The sequence below is a fragment of the Tamandua tetradactyla genome, chromosome 7, assembly GCF_023851605.1.
Source record: "Tamandua tetradactyla isolate mTamTet1 chromosome 7, mTamTet1.pri, whole genome shotgun sequence".
Classification (NCBI taxonomy): Eukaryota; Metazoa; Chordata; class Mammalia; order Pilosa; family Myrmecophagidae; genus Tamandua; species Tamandua tetradactyla.
The window spans coordinates 85,447,058-85,455,073 of record NC_135333.1 but is presented as its reverse complement, the minus strand read 5'-3'; positions in this window follow the sequence as shown (position 1 = coordinate 85,455,073).

The following is an 8,016-nucleotide window of genomic DNA, read 5'->3' as shown; positions in this document are numbered from 1 at the left end:
TGAAACTCAGCTAGAGAGAAAATAATACCTTTTATTCCTTGAGTCAATGTTATGCCATAGGACACAGATTTTAAGAATATATACTGGGGCTTGAAAAGCTGCTGGGTGCTATATTCTAAGAACACTGAATTCTGACCACCTCTGGGAAGTCAATGGCAATAATCAAAGTATCTACATACTTCCCTCCATTTGGGCTTAACTAAATAAATTAAAACCAAACCATGCAGAATTATATAGTAAAAATAAAATGGATTTCTAACTTTCAAAATCATAAAACACAGTACAGTTTCTTCACCAAAGCAAAGCTTTGCAAAGATCCTATCAACTCAGGAAAAGTTATTCTGGATATCCATTTCCATGGTCTGTACCTCTCATGGTCAAACACTGTCCTTTTATTTTACTTAAATTTGGGGGCTTGATCGGAAATCCTTCCTAACTCTTCAACACATTTTTTAATTCATTTAGCAAACATATATCAAAAGTTCTACTATGTACCTAGCACTATGCAAGACTCATAGTGCTTGAATCTATGTACACTGAGACTATGAAGATAAATAAGACATATGTCTTTAAGGGGCATAAAGTCCACTTGAGAAGACAAATTCATAAACAGACTATTACAATATGATATGAAAAGTTCATTGATAAGAGATTTTCTGGAGCACAATAGTGAGGTGGAGGAGAGGGGGTAGAAAGGGTAATTGACCAAGCAGAGAGATGGCTTTCTGGAAATAATACTTTCAATTGAACAGTTTTAAATAGTTTCAAAAAGTTTTAACAGAGTAGGAATTAAACTGGTCAAGAGGATGAGCAGAAAAGCATGAACAAAATACAGAGATTTGAATGAGACTGATATGTTCCAGAACTATAGACAGATGAACAGTATTCTGTCTCAAAGCCCAAGACAGCGAGTGAGAAGATTTGAAACTGAACAGAAAGGCAGAGCCCAAAGCATAGAACAGAGTTATAAAATATCTTTATATGATATTTAAAAATTTTTGTTTTAGGCTTCTGATCATATGGAGACTCTGAAATGACTTAGATAAGGAAGAGATTGCCTTTTTTTTTTTTTTAGATAGATCCAGAGTGCTGGAGACCTTAAGGAAGATGGATTTGTAGCAACAAAACCAACTCTAAGAAGGCTAATAAGGGGAATAGCAAAAGGAACTACATGTACCCTGGAAATTAAACAGAAGTGATCAACTCCAACTTCAAGATCATCCCTGTAAAACTGAGATTTTAAGGACAAAGAAAATGTCAAGTCCAATGGGCAAAAATCATAATCATAATTATACAAAATCTTAACATGGTAAGAAACTAGGCTGACATAATTTTCAAATGCAAGGCAACAACTGAGTAATATTTTTAAACAACTTATGGAAAGACGCTACAAACTGGCACTTTTATATTCAGCCTAGCTTTAAGTATCAAAGTTATAGAAAAACAGTTTTTATTGTGTAAGAACTCAGGATACAGTCCATAAATGTACTTCCTAAGGAATCCATTAGAGCAGAGATCAGCAACATTTTCTGTAAATGGCCAGAGAGTAAATATTTTAGGCTTTACAGGCCACATACAATATCTGTTGCATATTCTTTGATACATATTTTAAAATACAAATGCTGGTTTTTTTTTCAATTTTATTGAGATATATTCACATATCACACAAACCATCCAAGTATACAATCACTGTCTTGCAGTATCATCACATAGTTGTGTATACATCCCCATGATTGATTTTAGAACATTTTCATTACTCCAGAGCAGAAATAAGAATTTTAAAAATGAAGCCCAAATACTCTCCTATCCCTTATCCACTCCCTATCATTGACCCATGGTACTGGTGTAATACACATGTTATTGTTGATGAAACAATATTAAAATATTACTGTTACCTATAGTCCATAAGTTTACAATGCCTATGTTTTTCCCCATACACCCCTCTATAATTTTTTTACATTTTTAGTATTCATGGAAGAACTTACATACATGACCTTAAACAACCACTTTCAATCAAATTCACCTACAATATGTTACTATTTCTTATAAACCCAAGGGCGAGCTACCATTACCTCTATCCATTCCCAATCATTTATGTTCAACCTCGTTAACAATTCTGTTCATATTAGGTTACTGCTCCCATTTATCTTCTGCTCCCTCTGGGTACCCTATGTTCTATATTTTCCCCATGCATGTCTTTATTATATTACTCATCTAACTATAGACTGCATAAAGGAGGTATCAGTCAGAGATTTTTACAATCACATAGTCACAAAATAAAAGCTATAAAATTATAAAATAATTATCAAAGGTCAAGGCTACTGTGTTGTAATTCAACAATTTCAGATTTTTCCCCTCTGGCCAATCTAATACACTAAGAACTAAAAAGAAATAGCTTTATAATGATTCAGTAATGATAAGCATTTGTTAAATCCTAACTTCTCTGTTACTTCTCCCTCTCATTTGACCTATCTCTCAATCTTCAGAAATATTTGGGCAATGACCATTCTAACTTCTTCATGCTGAAAAGAGATATCAATATTATGGAGTAGAGGAATACAACTGGTTAATATTCTTGGAGAGATTGGTACCTCTGGGTTTCAGAGCTTATCTGGGATAGGAACAATCTGGAGATTTTAAGTTTCTGAGAAAATAAACTCAATAGGTAAAACTTCTATAGAGTCTTAGACAGCCTAGGGTACTCTTTAAGGTTTTCAGGAATATTGTTGGTTGGAGTTTGACATACCGTGACAATTTGCTATATCTGGCAGAAGTTTGTTTAAGAGTAACCTCCAGAATGAATTCTCAACTCTATTTTAAATCTCTTAGCCACTGAAACCTTAGTGTTTTCCATTTCTTTTCCCCTTTTCAGTCAAGAAGGCATTGCCAAACTCATGGTGCCAGGGCCAGCTTCATCCCTAGGAGTCATGTCATACATTGCCCAAGAGACTTATACCCCTGGAAATCATGTCCCATGTAGGGGGGAGGGTAGTGAGTTTATTCGCAGAGTTTGGCTTAAAGAGAGAAGCTACATTTGAGCAACAAAAGAGGTTCTTTGGGGGCGACTCTTAAGCATAATTATAGGAAGGCTTAGCTTCACCATAACAGAAATTACTTTCATAAGGGCAAGCTTCAAGACTGAAGCCTTGACTTATTGAATTAAGAGTTTCTTTATTTATCTTTGTACACCTCTTTAGCTTTTTTGAATCATTGTGTTTTATGTGTGCCCCTTATATACAGCATATAAATGGCTTTTCTTTAAATGAACATTTTGAAAATCTTTTTATTTTAATGGGTAATTTAAGTTCATTCATATTTTATATGATCCTAATGAAAGTGAAAGACCAAAAAGCATTAAAATAGACAGTGAAATTTTAAATAAAGTCACAATTCACCATAAAAATATAATAATTATATATATATGCACCAAATAGCAAAGCAACAATCTATATGAAGTAGAAACTAAAAGAGGGAAGGAAAAATTGATAGAAACACACATTAATGATTGGGGTTATCAAGGAAAGATAGGTCCTTAAATAAATATATAAATAACCTAAACAACTTCACCAATAAAATAGATGTTATCAAAAATATGCACATGCACAAATATATAAAATCAGAATGTAGATTTATATATAATATATATTTTTCCTATATAAAGACATACATGTATTTATATATGAATTCATGTGTATTGTATGTGTGTGTGTGCATAAAACAAAGTAGAAAATTATAAACTACACTCTCTGACTACGATGGAATAAATCTAGATATTAAGAACAAAATAAAAAAGGCTCCTCCACCTGGAAATTAAAACACTTTTTATTGAACATCTCTTAGGTAAAAATAGAAATAAAAACAAATTACCAAATTTCTGAAAAAATAATAAATACTACAAGTTAGAATCTATGGTATTCATTTAAAGGAGTATTCAGAGAAAAATTCATAGTCTTTAACATCTATACCAATTTAAGAAATCATTTACATCCCTAACTAAAAAAGCTACAATTTAAAGTTTCTACATCCAGTATTAGAGGAGTACTGGACCAATGTTCCCACAGTTAACCATAAACTTGGGATAAAATATATAATAACTACCTAAAAGCCAGAGAGAAACCAATAACAGAAACAGGAACAGAATTTACCCTTAGAAAAAGACAATGACAATGAGTTTTCTGTTTTATTAAAATCTTGACTCAGGGTAGGCCACAAGGCAGTTTATTGGGGTGGTTAAAACTCAGAATATCTGCAGTCTGACTTACCTGAAGAACCAGAGGACAGAACTCAGAGCAACCTTAGCAGCTAGAAAGTAAGGGAAGAAGTTCAAAGAAGGAAAGAGACAAAGAAAGAGCACTAAATTTTGCATATACACTCTGCCAAATCTCTGTCTGACCTCTGTACTACACATTTGTGAGGCATACCCCAGCAGCCAAGCTAAGTCTAAAAAGAAAAGAAAAAAGATCAGATACTTTAGTTGCTTCCAACCAAAGAAGATGAAAACTTGGTGTATGAGCACAGCCAAGTTATCTGCCTTCTAAAACAAACAAACAGAAGAAATCAATACTTTTCAGAGAATAATAACAGAAAAGAGAGTCTCTAAGACATAATTACAATGTTTAGGATACAAATCAAAACTAGTAGTCTTGCAATGAAAAAGGAAAATTTGAAACATGCTTAAAAGAAACAAAATCTGAGATGACCCAGTTGCCAAAATTAATAGACAAGGATTTCAAAGCATCTAGGATAACTATGTTCAAAGATGTGAGGAAAATCAGGCTCATAATGAGTAAACAGAAAATCCCAAAAGAGAAAAAGGAATTCTGAAACTGAACAACCTAATATACAAAATGAAAACATGCACTGGATGAATTTAACAGAGACTTGGAAAAGAAAGGGGGATAAGTTAGTAAAAGTTGAGGACAGATCAAAAGAAAATCACCAATCTGAAAAAGAGAGAAAAAATATTGAAAAAATGAATATATTGAAAAAAATTGGCTTGTGGGACAGTATCAATCAGTGTAAAATATGTAAAATTGGAGTCTTAAAAAGGAGAGATAATGGGTCAGAAAAAAATTGATGAAATAATGGTCAAAACTATACCAAATTTAATAAAAGACATAAATTTACAGATTCAAGAATCTTAGTGAACCCTAAACAGACTAAATACAAAGAAAATCACACCTAAGTATATTATAATCAAATTGCTGAAAACCTGTGTTAAAGAGAAAATCTTGAAAGCAGCCAGAGTAAAACAACACAATGCCTACAGGGGAACATCGATTTGAGCAATCACCAACCTATCATTCTGAACAATAGAGGTCAGAAGATAGTGTTCTTTGGAACACAAGTATTGAGGGGCAAAGGAGCATTATTAGCCCAACTTGCTCTCAAATAATTCATAAAAAGAAATTATAGAGAAAAAATGATAAAATAAAGGAAGGAAAATATTAATTGGGGACTTAAGAAAAGGATATATGAGGGCTTACTGAACTATTCTTGTGAATTTTCTCTAAATTTGAAATTATTTCAAAGTAAAAACTATAAAAACAAACAGATGAAGCAATATAGATGTGTATGTATTATTCTATATATATACATACATATGTATATATATAGTTATGGCTAATGACAGAATTCAGAAGCAGTAACACACCATAAGCAATAAGAATATCTGGCATCCATATCTTGGTTTCTAAATACCATTCCCCAATTTAAAAAGAAATCAGACTCCTTGAAGAAATAATTGAATTGAGGGTTGGTTAGGAAAAGGACAAGATGAGCTTGGGAATACTGTGTTGCAAGAAACCAAGAAAATGCTCAAAAAATGATGTAGTCATGTGGAAAGGTTACAGAAGACAATTTGAAAGAGCTCCCACTGGCCAAACTGGAATAACTTGAGCAAGAAAATAATTGCAATTTGTATTATATATATCATTATTATAGCCCATTGAATTAAATAAATATCTTTGCGTCCTTACTGATATAAATAAATATATGAATAAATGTAAGAAAGGGAGAATTCTTCCTTAGTGTAAAATTCTAATTTATGAGTTTAGAAGGAATGAGGGAAATAGAAAATCAACATTAGGCAAAATCTCCATGGTTGCAGGCAAAACCACTGATGAATACTAAAATTAATGTACAAAAGATTGGCATCATTTTATCCCCTCCCACATAAAACAAACACAAGATCTTATAAATTAAAAAGGGAGAAATGGGGAGGAAACCACTTTAATCAAATGACTAAAGTTGAAATCGCCGAATATACATACCTACATCTTATAATCCTTCATAAGATGCACTGAGTAGGGTGCATCAGTTCGGTGGTATTCCTAACAAAATTGCATAATATTAATTTAATCATAAAATTATCAGACAAATGCAAATTGAGGGACATTCTACAAAATAACTTGCCAGTATTCTTCAAAAGTGTAAGTTCATGAAATAAAGAGATTAGGTTTTCTTTTTGTGTGTGTCTGTCTGATAATTTTATTTTCAGAGTAGTGAAAATGGGTCTAAAAGTGAGTGTGATGATTGCACAACTAGATGATGATACTGTGAGATACTGATTGTATAATTTGTATGGAATATATGATAAATGAATATTTTTCAATAAAATCTGAAAGAAAAAAGTAAGGAAATTTTTAAAAAAGCTTCTTTCTGACCCCCCTCCCCCCAAAAAGACAAATAGAGTTCTAGCACAAGAACAAATAGACCAATGAAACAGCATAAAGAGCATAGATATAAACCCATACATCTATGGCCAACTGAATTTTGACAAGGAAGTCAGGTTCACGCAGTGGGGGAAATAAGTCTGCTCAACAAATATCCACAAGCGAAAGAATGAAAGTGAACCCCTACCTCACATCATATACAAAAATTAACCCAAAGTGGATCAACAACCTAGATATAAAACCCATAGAGGAAATCACAGGGAAGTGTTTTCAGGTCCTGATATTAGGCCATGGATTCTTAGAGTACACCAAAAGCAAGAGCAGCAAAAGAAAAATAAACTGGATTTCATCAAAATTAGAAATGTTTTTGCATCTAAGGACATTATAAAGTGAAAAGATGACCAACAAAATGGAAGAAAATATTCAGAAACCAAATGCTTGATAAAGTTTCTATATCTAGAAAAAAGAACTCATTACATTCAAAAATAAAAAAAACAGATATTGATAGGAATGTTAAATGGCACAGCCACTGTGGAAAAGAGTGGGTAGTTCCTCAAAAAGTTAAACACAGAACTACCATAGGACCCAGCAATTCTACTTCTAGGTACATGTTGAAAAGAAATCGAAAGTAGGAATTTGAACAGATATTTGCAAGCCAATGAACATACCAGCATTATTCACCATAGACAAAGCCTGGAAAGCCACCCAAATATCCATCAGCAGATGAATGGATATACAAAATTCAGTATATGCATGCAATGGAATATTATTCAGCCTTAAAAAGGAACGAAATTCTGAAACATGCCACTACATGGATGAATGTTGAAGACATGATGTTGAATGAAAAAAATCATACACAAAGGGACAAATATTAATGATTCCACTTATGTAATATGTGCAAACACATAAATACATAAAGAACAAGTTACCAAGGGTACAGTGTGGGGGAGAGGGGAATTGGAAATTTATACACAATGGGTGTAGCCTTTCTGTTTGGAATGTTTGGAAAGTTCTGGTAATAGATGGTGATAAGGGTAGCACTTTGTGAATGCAATTAACCCCACTGAATGATATGCTTGGAAGTGGCTGAGATGGGAAAGTTTATGTTGCATATATATTTCCACAATTTAAAAAAAGAGACCAAATAAAGAGGCAATATAATTAATATAATACATGATATTGTGCTGGAAATAATAATAGAAGAGAAAAGGCCCAAAAGAACATTATTGGAACATATGAAGAAAATTGGAATATACATTGTAAGCTGTAAATCAGTGTAAAAGTTCTTGAACTTGATAACAATATTTAAGGTTGTTACCTAAGTGAACATTCTTGTTCTTAG